Genomic DNA, 14,502 nt, shown 5'->3' with positions numbered 1-14,502 from the left:
AACGCGACATGGTGTCCGCTAACAAATTGGAACCATGTCGCGTTTGGAGAGCCCCTGTGTGTCTAAACATTGGAGCTCCCCCACAAGTGACCCCATTTTAGAAACTAGACCCCCCCAATGCAACTATCTAGATGCATAGTGAGCACTTGGAACCCCCTGGTGCTTCACAAATTTATTCGTAAAAATGAAAAAGTGGAAAAAAAAACACTTTTTATTTTTTACGGATTAATTTGTGAAGCACTTGGGGGTTCCAAGTGCTCACTATGCATCTATATAGGTGCCTTTGGGGGTCTAGTTTCCAAAATGGGGTCACTTGTGGGGGAGCTCCAATGTTTAGACACACAGGGGCTCTCCAAACGCAACATGGTGTCCGCTAACAATTTGCACCGATTTTCCATTCAATTTGTTAGCGGACACCATGTCGCGTTTGGAGGGCCCCTGTGTGCCTAAAGAGTGGAAACACCCACAAGTGACCCCATTTTGGAAACTAGACCCCTCAAGGATTTTATCAAGGGGTATAGTGAACATTTTGAGCCCAGAGGTACGACACAGAATTTGATAACATTAGGTAATCATATTGAATAAGTTGTCATTAGTCTTGAGGGCAAGTGCTCGCTACTTGAGTTTGCATCGGGTACTCAGGTATGCACCATGTACTGCGTGTGCTCGAGTGACATGCTTGAGTCCCTGCCCCGCATGTTTCACGGTTATTAGACACCCAAAAAAAACATGCGGGGATCGCTCATGCATGGTAGGCAATCCCCGCAAAGATTTTTTGGCCGCGAATCATATGGGGCGGAGACTCGAGCATGTCACTTAAATACCCACTGTACTCAATGCATACCAGAGCACCAGATGTAAACTCAAGTAGCGAGCACTTGCGCTCAACACTAGTCGCCATATCGTCATCTTTTTTTCTTACTTTTGAAAAAAATCCCAACCCCATCACAACCCTAACCCCAACCCCAGCCCTAACCCTAGCACAACCCTAACCCTAGCACAACCCTAACCCGAGAGTTTATTTTTTACGCCGTTCCTCGTGCGGTATAAGTGATTAGACGACTTTATTCTTCGGGTCGGTGCGATTACAGCGATACCAGAATCATATGGGGTTTTTATGACTGACAGCTGTCACACACAAAAAGACGCATTTTTTGTAAAATCTAGTTTTTGCATCGCCATATTTTGAGAGCTATAATTTTCCATATTTTGGCAGATAGAGTCATGTGATGGCTTGTTTTTTGCGGGATGAGTTGATGTTGTTATTGGTGCCATTTTCAGGCACGTGACATTTTTTAATCGCTTTCTATTCCGATTTTTTGGAGGCAGAATAAACAAAAAACACCAATTCAGGAATTGTTTTTTTTTATTTTTTTTATTCTGTTCCACGTGTGGTAAAATTGATAAGGGAGCTTTATTCTTCGGGTCAGTACGTTTACAGCGGTACCACATTTATATCGTTTTTCTATGTTTTGGCACTTTTACACAATAAAAGCTATTTTATAGAAAAAAATATTTTTTTGCATCGTTTTATTCTGAGAGCTATAACTTTTTGATTTTTCAGATGATGGAGCTGTATGGTGGCTTGTTTTTTGCAGGACAAGATGACGTTTTCAGCAGTACCATTTTTATTTATATTCGTCTTTTTGATCGTGTGTTATTCCATTTTTTGTTTGGCGGTATTGTGATAAAGCACTGTTTTTTGCTTCGTTTTTTTTTTTTTTACCGTGTTCACTGAAGGGGTTAACTAGTGGAACAGTCTTATAGGTCAGGTCGTTCCGATTGTTTGTTTGCTTTTTGTTCATAATAATATTTATTGATGGGTACATTATATTTTTATTTTTGGTGGATTATTTATTTTTTTATTTTTTTTAATATTTTTACAATTTATTTTTTTGTTTTTTTCACTTTCTGAGAGTTTTTACACTTTTTTACTTTGTCCCACTCTGGGACTTTAACTTTTTTTATTCTGATCGCCTGCACAGCATAGGGATGGAGCACCATCCCTGTGCTATGCAGGCAGTCAGCGCTGCACAGTGACAACATTGTGTGGTCGTTCACTGCGCATGACCAAACCATGTTCCTGCTGCCTGGTGACCCGGATGTTGTCATGACGACATCGGGTCGTCATGGCAACACCCGGGAAGCCGCGGCAGACAGCGCTGGAGGCTGGGAGAGGAGGTAAGTATACCGATCACCTCCCCTTGCCACCGCAATGCTGCGATCGACTTCGATCGCAGCATTGCGGGGGTTAATGTGCCGGGAGCGGTGCGGGACCGCTCCCGGCACATAGTACCGGGTGTCAGCTGACACCCGGCGGCGATCGCGCCCGCACAGCCTGTGTGCGCGCGCGAATGCGATGGCGTACTAATACGGGTCAGGCTCTTAAACCCCAGGGCACTGACGCGTATTAATACGTTATGGGCTGTAAAGGGGTTAAAGGGAAGCGGTCATCAGATAATGAGATATTGTTTAAATCAGGTTTTTGGATTTTTTTTCTTTTTCATTTTTTTTTCCATATCATATTCTATTGTAAAAATAAATAATAGAAATCTTGCAATTTTCACACCGGCCACTGGGGCTTTTTTAAACTCTAACTTCCTGTTGCTTCAGGAAATAACACATGTTAAGAAGGCCGTACTTTTAAATTCCTATTTTGCATCTGTGTTCTCCAAGAAAGCAAATGTAACATCAATTGATCTTCACGGTGCTATCGAAGAAATAAAATAATCCACAATATCTATAAAAACAGAGAGATGGTGAAGAAACACTTAGCTAATTTAAACAAATTTAAATATCCTGGTCCAGATGAATTACATCCTAGGGTATTGAAAGAGATAGCAGAGGAAATTTCAGAACTACTAGCAAGAATCTTTGAAAAATCCTGGAGAACAGGAGAAGTCCCAGAAAATTGGAGAAGGGCAAATTACAGGCCAGTGAGCCTTACTTCTATAGAAGGAAAAATCTTTGAACAAATTATTAAACAGCGTGTATGTAAGTACTTGGATAAGAATACAGTAATTAACTAGAGCCAACATGGGTTTGTAGCAAACAAATCATGCCAGACTAATCTAATTTCCTTCTATGATGGAATAACAGAGGATGGATCAGGGAAATGCAGTAGATATAGTATTATCTCAACTTCAGCAAAGCATTTGATGAAGTATCTCATGCTATCCGTATTGAAAAAATAACCAAGTATGGGATTGACGAAGCTACAGTTAGGTGGATTCATAACTGGCTAAGTGATCGTACTCAAAGAGTGGTAATAAATAGTTGCACATCCAAATGGAAGAGTGTTTCAAGTGGGGTACCTCAAGGCTCTGTCCTGGCTCCAGTGTTTTTCAACAATTTTATAAATAGTCTACATAAGGAAACTGAAGGTAAACTAATCAAATTTGTAGACGATGCAAAGCTAGGAGGGATAGTTAACACTAGAGAATACAGAGTAAGAATTCAGAAGGATCTAGATATAGTAAGTGTAACATACCTGGCGGCGTCCTTGCATAGTGGTCCATCTCCCACTGTGCAAGAGCGCGTACTTGATCTCCAGTCCAGGGTGTCTCTCTGGCTTCCCTCCATGCTGTCTGTTTGCTTCTGTGTCTGCTGCTTAAGGGCGGCGCCCGATCACTTCCTGCTTTTTGTACCTGCTGCAGGCACACCCCTTGTGCGTCCTCAGCCTATTGCTGTCTATCACCTGGTATTTAAATCAGCTGCCCCAATTAACTGATGCCTGAGCATCTTGCCCTGTCAGTTGGCTTTTGTCTCTGACATGCCAGGTCCTGTCTATGTTACCTGCCTTGCGGTATCAGTTCCTGTGTCTGAACTGAGTCCTGTCTATGTCTCCTGCCTTGCGGTATCAGTTCCCGTGTCTGAACTGAGTCCTGTCTATGTCTCCTGCCTTGCGGTATCAGTTCCCGTGTCTGAAGTGAGTCCTGTCTTTGTCTCCTGCCTTGCGGTATCAGTTCCCGTGTCTGAACGGAGTCCTGTCTATGTCTCCTGCCTTGCGGTATCAGTTCCCGTGTCTGAACTGAGTCCTGTCTGTGTTCTCTTGTCTGCCTATCCTGGAGGCTGTATTTCCAGGCCTGTCTGAACACGCTCCTAGCCTGTTCCTCCCGCCTTCTAGGGGCCGATTACCTAGATCCGTTCCTGTATCTTGTCTGTCCTGTCTGAACACTCTCCTAGCCTGTTCCTCCCGCCTTCTGGGGGCCGTATTCCCAGACCCGCTCCTGTATTCCGCTGCAGTGTCGGTCTCCTCCGTACACTCAGTTACAGTCTGAACTCTCTCCTATCCTTTTCCTGTTTTGCCTCTATGTCCGTTCCCTTCCTTTTTCTGCAGAGTCTGAACTCGTACCTAACTCCTGCTCGTTGTCACTGTACTTCCGTTTGTGAGTTTGTGGTCCACTCGCTACTTCTTTGCAAGTACCCTGTGGGTATCTGGTTCTGCCTTTCCCTTCTAGTCTGTTCCGTGTGAACAGAGCCCTGTTCCCACCGCGTCTGCGGTTTTCGCTTTGCTCAGCTCTGTCCGCCGCGTCTGCGGTTTTCGCTTTGCTCAGCTCTGTCCGCCGCGTCTGCGGTTTTCGCTTTGCTCAGCTCTGTCCGCCGCGTCTGCGGTTTTCGCTTTGTTCAGCTCTGTCCGCCGCGTCTGCGGTTTTCGCTTTGCTCAGCTCTGTCCGCCGCGTCTGCGGTTTTCGCTTTGCTCAGCTCTGTCCGCCGCGTCTGCGGTTTTCGCTTTGCTCAGCTCTGTCCGCCGCGTCTGCGGTTTTCGCTTTGCTCGGCCCTGTCCACCGCGTCTGCGGTTTCGAATTTGTCTCCCAGTCTGTACTGGACCCTACCCAGCCTGCGCTCTAGTCTGCCTGTTCCAGTATTCCCCGGTGTGGGTCAACAGCCGTGTCCGGAGTCTGACCTGGAGTAGACCCTGGTTCCTCTGCTCGGTTCCTCCCTGGTGCACTTGCGTCGTATGCCGTCGTGCGACCTTGGTCGGATCGGGCAGATACTTAGTTACGCCCCTCCAGGCACTCTCCGGTTCATGGCACAGTGGAATCACTACATAAACATGCACACGCCAGTCAGTCCGGGCGTGTGCATTACAGTAAGCTTGAACAATGGGCAGCGACTAATAGAATGGTATTTAACAGGGAGAAATGCAAGATTCTACATCTGGGGAAGAAAAAGAAAAATTACATCTCCAGAATGGGAGGAATAGAAGTAAGCAACAGCATGTGTGAAAAAGACTTGGCTATACTAATAAATGACAGACTGCACATGAGTCAACAGTGTGATTCAGCAGCTAAAAAGGCAAACACAGTTCCGGGATGTATTAAGAGAAGCATAGAGTCTAGATCATGTGAAGTAATTATCCCTCTCTACTCCTACTGGGTCAGACCTCATCAGGAATACTGTGTCCAGTTCTGGGCACCACATTTTAAAAAAGACATTGAAAAACTGAAACAAGTTCAGAAATAACCTACCAGGATGGTGAGCAGGCTGAAAAGTAAGTCCTACGAGGAGCAGTTAAAGGATCTGGGAATGTTTAGCTTGTAAAAAAAAAAGGCCAAGAGTAGACTTAATAGCTGTCTACAAATATCTGAAGGGATGTCACAGTTTAGAGGGATCATGCTTATTCTCATATGCACATGGAAACACGAGAAGCAATGGCATAAATCTGAAAGGGAGAAGATACAGATTAGATATTAGAAAAAACTTTTTGACAGTGAGCGTGGTCAATGAGTCAAACAGGCGGCCACGAGAGGTGGTGAGTTCTCCTTCAATGGAAGTCTTTAAGCAGGGGCTGGACAAACATCTGCCTGAGATGGTTTAGTAAATCCTGCATTTAGCGGGTGGTTGGACACGAGGACCCTGGAAGTCCCCTCCAACTCTAACATTCTATGATTCTATGCCACAATGGTCAGTGTTAGAACCCTCCTGTTTATTTTTGTTTCTATCTTGTGTTTTGCGGTCACATGACCATCTTCCTATATATTCCAGCTCCGCCCTTCTGGCTTTGCTGGACTTCAGTGTTGTTTTGACTGTCTCTCTAGCCAGGTGCTTTTGTGCCTATCTATCTCTAGTTTGCTTGGTCCTCTGGGACCTCTAGTACTTTTGTCAGTTTATCTTTTGCTCTGCAACAACTTCTGTTAGGAGGTGTCCCATTTTTGTCCCAGTCCTTAGTTCTTTTAGGGACCCCTCCCTTTCTCTATAGGTCTCCGTTCAGACTAGCCGAGGACGAAGGCGGGTCTGTTCACAAGGAACATGTTGCCCGCTACAACGTAGGGACTCAGCTTAGTCTTACTGTAGGGACAGCTCTCCCCATCTTTCCCTAGTTTATGTTGCAGATCATAACAGTAAGTCCAGCCCAAGCAAAAACTTTAAGGAAAGAAATCCGGGGATCAGTATGGTTTCTGTTCAAGATTTGGCTCAACGCCTGCAGGGATTGTCTCTGGAGGTGTCCGAGCTCCGGCAACACGTGAGTAGCTGTTCTGGAGCGCATTTTGTCGAACCCAAGGTAGGACTCCCTGATATTTTTTATGGTAAACAGCAAGATTTTTTTTCCTTTAAAAATGCTTGTTTATTGTATTTTCATTTGAGACCAAGGTCCTCTGGGAATGAATCACAGCGCATTGGGTTTATCATGTCACTTTTGCGCAAGGAACCACAGGGGTGGGCCTTTTCTCTCCAACCTAATGATCCGTGTTTTAGGTCAGTGGAGGATTTTTTTTCTGCTATGGGGCTATTGTATGACGATCCAGATCGAGTCTCATCTGCTGAGACAGAACTGAGGCGTTTGAATCAGGAGTCAGGTGATGTTGAAAATTATTTACACACTTCAGAAGGTGGTCCTCAGAAGTGAAATGGAATGATTCGGCGTTAAAATGTTTTTTTCTTGCTGGTCTAAGTGAAAGGGTTAAGGATCTGCTGATTGCTTTTCCTGCACCTGAGACCTTGCAGGAAGCCACGCAATTAGCTATACTTGTGAACAGGAGACTGAGTGAAAGGGTTAATGATGAAAAAATTCCTGCAAAGGCAGCTCCTAGTCCCCAGAGGGTCTGCTCGGACGGCGGAGAACCGATGGAGGTTGGGGCGATGTCACTCCGCTCTCAGGAAAGAGACCGCAGGTTTTCCAAGGGATTGTGTTTTTATTGTGGTAAAACTGACCATTTGATTAAGAACTGTGAGCTTCGTTTAAGTAAAGAAAAAAAAAAAGGTCAGTTACGCCCGTATTGCTTGTTTGAGCTCTAAGGGAGTATTTCTTTCAGGGAGTACCTCATTGCAGGAAGATTTGATTGAATTTCAGGTATTTGTGGATTGTGGTTCAACACTTAATGTGATTGATAAGGGGTTTTTGGAAAAACTTAAATTGGAATCCAAACCTTTGTCATCACCTATTTCTGTGATTGCAATTGATAACACTCCTTTGAAATGTATTACTCACAAGGTTGCTGCATTTCCCCTCACTATCAATGGCATTCACCAAGAAAATTTGGATTTGGTGGTATTAAATAATTTACCCTCTCCAGTCGTTTTAGGTTTGCCTTGGTTAAAACTGCACAATCCTTTACTGGACTGGTCTACTAATGAGATTAAGTCTTGGAGTCCTAAGTGCTATGATAAATGTTGTAATGGTCTCATTGCGGCTGTGGAAAAAGGGGAATTACCTGTAGCTATTCAGGATTTTTGGAAGGTTTTTTCAGAGGAGGAGTCACAAGTTTTACCTCCTCATAGAGACTATGATTGCACCATTGAGTTTGTTCCTGGAGCTACTCTTCCCAAGAGTCGCTTATTTAATCTGACTATCCCTGAAAGAAAGGCCTTGGAGGAATACATACAGACGAGCTTGGCTGCTTGTCACATTAGACCTTCTAAGTCGTCTGTGGCCGTTGGATTTTTCTTTGTTAAAAAAAAAAGGACAGCGGTTTACGTCCATGTCTGGACTTTCGTGAAATTAATAAGATTACCGTACTCAATTCCTACCCATTGCCGTTAATTCCTGACTTGTTTAACCAGTTAGTGGGGGCCAAGTGGTTCTCTAAACTTGATCTCCGGGGGGCATACAATTTGTTACGAATGAAGGAGGGTGATGAACGGAAAACTGCTTTTAACACTCCGGTAGGTCATTTTGAGAATCTGGTGATGCCTTTTGGTCTTACCAATGCACCCACGTTTTTTCAGAACCTTATTAATGACATCCTGAGACCTTTGATTGGTAAGAATGTGGTTGTGTATTTGGATGACATTCTGATTTATTCACCAGATCTGGAGTCCCATTGGCAGAGTGTACGTGAGGTGTTGCAGTTATTGAGTGATAATTCACTTTTTGCTAAGCTGGAGAAATGTGAGTTCGCTGTGCAGAGAATTAGTTTTTTGGGCTACATTATCTCCAGCGAGGGCTTTGAGATGGACCCGGTGAAGGTTCAGGCTGTGCAGGAATGGCCTAGGCCTATTGGTTTGAAATCGATACAGAGGTTTTTGGGTTTCACCAATTATTACAGGAAATTCATTAAGAATTTTTCTATAATTGTTAAGCCGCTGACCGATCTCACCAGGAAAGGTGCGAATACAGTCCAGTGAACTACTGAGGCCATTGAAGCTTTTGTGTATCTCAAGGAGAGGTTCAGTTCTGCCCTTATCCTTATGCAGCCTGATGAGACCAAGCCTTTTTTGGTCGAGGTTGATGCTTCTTCGGTGGGGGTCGGTGCAGTTTTGTCTCAGGAGAACAAGGATGGAGTACATCCCTGTGCTTTTTTTTCGAAAAAAATTTCAGAAACCGAACTTAATTACGATGTTGGTAATCGGGAATTGCTGGCTATTAAACTCGCGTTTGAACATTGGCGTCATTTCTTGGAAGGTGCTTAATTTCCTATTCAGGTTTTCACAGATCATAAGAATTTGATCTATCTGGATGCTGCCAAACGCTTGAATGCCCGTCAAGCTAGGTGGGCACTTTTTTTTTCTCGGTTTAATTTTTCTGTTACCTATATCCCTGCTTCTAAGAATGTTAAAGCCGATGCTTTATCTCGCAGCTTTTCTCCCATGGTTGGTACCAAGGAGGAGGAGAGCATTTTACAAGAAGGAGTTGTGGTAGCAGCATTGGACTCCGTTTTGGAAGATGGGATTCTGAAAGCCCAAGAGGATGCCCCATCTAACACTCCTCATGGGAGGTTGTTTGTGCCTAGAACCTTTAGGAGAGATTTGTTTGTGGAGTATCATGAGTCTCGGTTGGCAGATCATCCAGGAATTTCTGAGACTAAGAGACTTATCAGTCGCAGTTTTTGGTGGCCTGGGTGGCAGAAGGAAGTCATCAAGTGGGTGCGTCAATGTGTGCTAGGTCAAAGGCTTCACATACCCCTGCTGCGGGGTTTCTTTGCCCTCTGGAGGTTCCTAGTGCGCCTTGGACGCATCTGGCAATGGATTTTATTACTGACCTTCCTGTGTCTGAGAGTTTCACTGTCATCTGAGTGGTCGTGGACCGTTTTAGCAAGATGTGTCATTTGGTTCCATTCATTAAGCTACCCTGCGCTAAGATACTCGCTAAGGCGTTTGTAAAGGAAATTGTCAGGCTCCATGGCGTTCCCACCGACATTGTTTCTGATAGGGGACCTCAGTTTGTGGCTCGCTTTTGGCGTGCTTTTTGTGACAGGTTGGGAGTCCATTTGTCATTTTCGTCTGGTTATCATCCGGAGTCTAATGGACAGACTGAAAGAAAGAACCAGGATGTTGAGCAGTTCTTGCGTTGTTTTGTGGCGGACAATCAAGAGGGGTGGTCTGAGTTTCTGCCACTCGCAGAATTTGCTCTTAACAATCACACATCCTCCTCTGCTGGGTGTTCTACTTTTTTTTGTTGTACTGGGAGACATCCGCTTTTGGTTCGTTCTCCAAATTGGGGTCGGCGGTGCCGGAGAAGTAGAATTTTTCCGGTGATTTGGAGAGGGTTTGGACTAATGAACGTTGTAACCTTCAAGAGGCTAACAAAAAGTCCAAGAAGTATTTTAACAGGAAACGTAAAGAGGTTTTGTTTACTGTGGGTGACATGGTTTGGTTGTCCTCAAAGAATCTGCGGTTGAGGATTCCCTCTAAAAAATTGGGTCCGAAGTTTGTAGGGCCATTTAAGGTGCATCAGGTGGTTAACCAGTCTGCTGTTAGGTTGGAGGTTCCCACCTCCTGGAAGATTAATCCTGTGTTTCATGTTTCCTTGTTGAAAAAGGCTGATGTATCGGATAGGGAGGCCACTGTCACAGTTCCTCCGGTGGTGGAAGACGGCGAATATGAAATTTCTCGTATCCTGAATTCCAGAGGGCATAGAGGGAGATTGCAGTATCTCGTCGCTTGGAAAGGTTTCGGTCCCGAGGATAACTCCTGGGTAAAGGCGGATGATGTCTCTGCCCCTAGACTTGTCAGAGCTTTCCACAGGAGATTTCCGGATAGGCCTGGGCCTGGAGGATCCGGAGGATCCTCATAAAAGAGGGGGTACTGTTAGAACCCTCCTGTTTGTTTTTGTTTCTATCTTGTGTTTTGCGGTCACGTGACCATCTTCCTATATATTCCAGCTCCGCCCTTCTGGCTTTGCTGGACCTCAGTGTTGTTTTGACTGTCTCTCTAACCAGGTGCTTTTGTGCCTATCTATCTCTAGTTTGCTTGGTCCTCTGGGACCTCTAGTACTTTTGTCAGTTTATCTTTTGCTCTGCAACAACTTCTGTTAGGAGGTGTCCCATTTTTGTCCCAGTCCTTAGTTCTTTTAGGTACTCCTCCCTTTCTCTATAGGTCTCCATTCAGACTAGCCGAGGACGAAGGCGGGTTTGTTCACAAGGAACAGGTTGCCCGCTACAATGTAGGGACTCAGCTTAGTCTTACTGTAGGGGCAGCTCTCCCCATCTTTCCCTAGTTTATGTTGCAGATCATAACAGTCAGACGCTGACCCTATCTTTTGTATGGAAGCATCCAATGAGTGGGTGGAAAGCTCAATGGGAATGAAGGGGGAGCAGCGTCAGCCTATGACATCGCCTAATGTGATTGGTGGATTTTGTATTATCAGAGGTGTTATCTGTCATTGTAACCTTGCCTCTGATGATAAGGAGCCTGCTGAAAACTCTTTCTGAAAGAAAAGGAAATATGAGACTAAAAAAGCCTCAGTGGCCAGGATGAAAATTGCACGATTACTAATTTTGTCTTTTTATAATCAAGGTATGAAAAAAAAAGCTAAAAAATTGGCAAAATTGAAAAAAAAAAAAAACATTTAATACAAAAACCTGATTTAGACAATATGTAATAATTTTGATGATAGCTTCCTACTAATGTTTAATATTGGGAAAAGAAATGCACAAGAAATTATGTTGCTGTAGTTGTTATGTGTGCTGTGCACAGGAGAATAATACAACCAATAGGGGGCAGCACTCATCCTGCTCACTAGAGCTTATATTACTGGCTGATGTGATGCAGGCTGTCAGTTTGTAGTAATGGATCCTCTATAGTTGTGGCCCAGTGCCTTGAGGTAGGATCTGGGCTGAACCAGGAGGTGTCCTCAGTCTCCTAGAAACTGTACATTGCTGAGTTGCAGAATTTGATTTGGTTAATCACCTGTAACAGTATAGAAAAAGTATTTCCTGCCTATAGGATGCAGGCAGAGTCAGAGGGTTGGAATTGCAATAATTATTTTGAGTTAATAATAGTTGAAATACTTGGCCAGCTACAAAGGAGATCGATAAGTAGAAATGGGTGAAGGTGTCCATCAGCCTCTCGCAACATGATTTCATGGTGGCGATGGCATTATTATGGCAGTCAGGAGGACTACATAATTTTAAAATATTTTATATGTTTATTTTACTCACATATATAGTGCCATTAATTCCACAGCGCTTTACAGACATCATCGACACTGTCCGCATAGGGAATCTAGATTATGAAACCCAATCAGTATGTCTTTGGAGTGTGGGAGGAAACTGGAGAATCCGGAGGAAACCCACACAAACACGGGGAGAACATGCAAACTCCTTGCAGATGTTGTCCTTGGTAAAATTTGAACCCAGGGGCGTACATAGGAATCATGGGGCCCCATAGCAGAAGCTCTAATTGCCCCCCCCCCAAAAAAAAATGTAAATAATTGTCGGGGTCACCAAAGATCAGATCTCACAACTTTCCATAGTAATTTTCCTCCTGCTGACGTCCTAGATCTCTCTTTCATTTCCCCATAAAGTGTGATGCCAATAAAAGGGCCCCCAAACACAGTATGATACCCCCATGGTGAATTCCTCCACATGCACAGTATAATGACCCTACTGTACCCCACCTCAACTCCCAGGGTAAAGTATGCTGACCCCAACACAGTATGATCCCCCAACTGTGAGCCGCTAAAGAGGATGGTACATAATAAGGGACGGCGCTATACATAATAAAAGAGGAAACTATATAACTAAGAATGGCGCTATACATAATAAGTGAGTACACTATATACTAAGGGACTGTGCTATACATAATAAGGCTACATTCCTGCATCTGTGTGCAGTGTCGGTGTGCTGCCCTGTTTTACTGACGCATTGAGCATGTCCTATTCTAATCAAAATTGGATCAGAACAGGACATTCTCTGACCCTCACAGATCTCATTCTCAGATCCGTGATTTTGACGGATTTGTGAATGGATCTATAAAACTGTACGAGTCCGTGGACCATCCGATAAAAAGATCTGGCAGCACACGGACATTTCACACAAATGTGAGAATGTGGCCTAAGGGATTTTACAGATAACATTATCACTCCAAGTCACACAGTGCAGATACAGAATAATATTTACATCCAGGCACTTACCGCTGACGTCTCATCTGATCAGAGTCGGTTTCTGCTGCTTCTTCTCCATCTGGTCAGACCTTCATGTCCACATCTCCCAGCCACGACTCGTCTTGTCACGATGATCTCCAGCCTGGAAAATAACAAGGTCATACATTGTATACATACATGTGTCTCCCCCACACTGCGTCCTCGAATACAGATATGTAACCCCCCCCCCCCCCATTAATATACTATTAGCCACTTAGTAATCAAAATATAAAGTGATAAGCAGCACTGTGCCCCCCATTAACTATAATCTGCACTGGCCGATAATATAAATTATTCAGTCTCTGTGATTCTCCCCAATTAACTGTAAGGCTATGTGCACACGGAAAACATACAAGGCTTCACAGTACAAGCAAAGTGAAACCCTCATAATTGCTCTCTTCCAGCACCCCCGTCATTGCTCTCTCCCAGCACCCTCGTCATTGCTCTCTCCCAGCACCCCCGTCATTGCTCTCTCCCAGCACCCCCGTCATTGCTCTCTCCCACCACCTCCATCATTGCTCTCTCAGCACCCCCATCATTACTCTCTCCCAGCACCCCCGTCATTGCTCTGTCCCAGCACCCTCATCGCTGCTCTCTTCCAGCACCCCCATCATAGCTCTCTCCCAGCACCCCCATAATTTCTCTCTCTCAGCACCCGCATCATTGCTCTGTCCCACCACCCCCATCATTGCTCTCTCCCAGCACCCCCATCATTGCTCTGTCCCAGCACCTCCATCAATGCTCTCTCCCAGCCCTCCCATCATTGCTCTCTCCCAGCACCCCCATCATTGCGCTCTCCCAGCACCCCCATCATTTCCTCTCAGCACCCCCATCATTACTCTGTCCCAGCACCTCCATCATTGCTCTCTCCCAGCAACACGTCATTGCTCTCTCCCAGCAACACGTCATTGCTCTCTCCCAGCAACACGTCATTGCTCTCCCCTTCCCCACCATCCCCATCATTGCTCTCCCCAGCCCCATCAGCCCCATTATTGCTCTTCCCAGCCCCATCATTCCTCTCCCCAGCCCCATCAGCCCCATTATTGCTCTTCCCAGCCCAATCAGCCCCATTATTGCTCTTCCCAGCCCCATCATTCCTCTCTCCAGCCCCATCAGCCCCATTATTGCTCTCCCCAGCCCCATCATCCCATCATTCCTCTCCCCAGCCCCGTCAACTTCATTATTGCTCTTCCCAGCCCCATCATTCCTCTCCCAGCCCCATCAGCCCCATTATTGCTCTCCCCAGCCCCATCATCCCATCATTCCTCTCCCCAGCCCCATCAGCTCCATCATTGCTCTCCCCAGCCCCATCATTCCTCTCCCCAGCCCCATCATTGATCTCCCTAGCCCCACCATCCCATTATTCCTCTCCCCAGCCCCATTATTGCTCTTCCCAGCCCCATTAGTCCCATTATTCCTATCCCAAGCCCCATCACTCCTCTCCCCAGCCCCATCAGCCCCATTATTGCTCTCCCCAGCCCCATCAGCCCCATTATTGCTCTCCCCAGCCCCATCAACCTCATTATTCCTCTCCCCAGCCCCATCAGCTCCATCATTGCTCTCCCCAGCCCCATCATTCCTCTCCCCAGCCCCATCATTGATCTCCCTAGCCCCACCATCCCATTATTCCTCTCCCCAGCCCCATTATTGCTCTTCCCAGCCCCATTAGTCCCATTATTCCTATCCCAAGCCCCATC

Source organism: Phyllobates terribilis, unplaced genomic scaffold (genome assembly GCF_046119375.1).
Source record: "Phyllobates terribilis strain yellow unplaced genomic scaffold, ASM4611937v1 Scaffold_4__5_contigs__length_816908805, whole genome shotgun sequence".
Classification (NCBI taxonomy): domain Eukaryota; kingdom Metazoa; phylum Chordata; class Amphibia; order Anura; family Dendrobatidae; genus Phyllobates; species Phyllobates terribilis.
Note: the sequence above shows the minus strand (reverse complement) of the source record.